A 1,378-nucleotide genomic window follows, 5' to 3' on the forward strand; every position below is an offset into this window, starting at 1 on the left:
ATTTGAATTTTTTTCATTATTATAAGTGAATTTAACGTTTTATTTTTTTACGAATATCTTTATTATTCATTATTGGTCTTTATATTAACAATTTTTTTTAAAAAAATTATTATTTTTTAATAAAATTGATGAATCAAACAAATATTAAAAAAAAAATAAAAATATTAAAATTCTAAAAAAATTATTAGCATTGCCTAGATTAGCAGTTCCTAAATGGTGTTTCGCGGAACCCTTGGGTTCCGTTTAAAATTACAGGGGCTCCACTAGTTAGTACTTTTTACAGCCACATTCAACTGGACCACCCAAGTGGAACATTCTGCTTTTGAACCCTAGAGCCCAAGATCTAGATTAATGGTTCCCAATTGGTGTTCCGGGTAGCCCTATGGTTCCGTGGAAAAGTTACAGCGGTTACACGAGATAGTACTTTTATAGCCACCCAAGTAGAACATTCAACTTCTGACCCCTAGAGTATAGGATCTAAAAGAGTGGTTCCCAAATGGTGTTCCATGGAACCCTAGAGTTCCGCCAAGAATTGCAAGGGTTTCGCTAATTGGTACTTTTTTTAGCCACATTCGGCTGACCACTTAACTGGAATATTCTGCTTCTGCACCCTAGAGCCCAAGATCTAAATTGATGGTCCCCAATTGGTGTTCCGGAAAGCTCAATGGTTCCGTGGAAAAGTTACAGCGGTTACACGAGATAGTACTTTTATAGCCACCCAAGTAGAACATTCAACTTCTGACCCCTAGAGTATAGGATCTAAAAGAGTGGTTCCCAAATGGTGTTCCATGGAACCCTAGAGTTCCGCCAAGAATTGCAAGGGTTTCGCTAATTGGTACTTTTTTTAGCCACATTCGGCTGACCGCTTAACTGGAATATTCTGCTTCTGCACCCTAGAGCCTAAGATCTAAATTAATAGTCCCCAATTGGTGTTCCGTAAAGCCCTATGGTTCCGTGGAAAGGTTACAGCGGCTACACGAGATAGTACTTTTATCAGGTGTTCCGCCGAAAGAACGTTAATTATTTAGAGTTCCATGGCAGAAAAATATTGAGAGCCCCTGACCTAGATCAACTAATTCAAATACTAAAACAGTCTAAACTAATTTGTACGACCACCTTTTATAAAGACTCTTCCATTATAACGACCATTAAAAAAAGAATCAAAGAATCGATTCATATAACCGTTCATTTTAGTGAATTGATTCTAAAGAATCGATTCATTTAAATGAATCGATTGGCACATCACTAGTCGTTTCGATGTAAACAACAGCCTATCCCCGCTTACAGGTGACGCTATGATGTCATTTGCTTACGCTTTACTTCCTGGAAATACCATAGTTGCAATCTATCGACTACTTCACTGCAAGAAGCCCTCAGG

The sequence above is a fragment of the Parasteatoda tepidariorum genome, chromosome 6 (assembly GCF_043381705.1).
Source record: "Parasteatoda tepidariorum isolate YZ-2023 chromosome 6, CAS_Ptep_4.0, whole genome shotgun sequence".
Classification (NCBI taxonomy): Eukaryota; Metazoa; Arthropoda; class Arachnida; order Araneae; family Theridiidae; genus Parasteatoda; species Parasteatoda tepidariorum.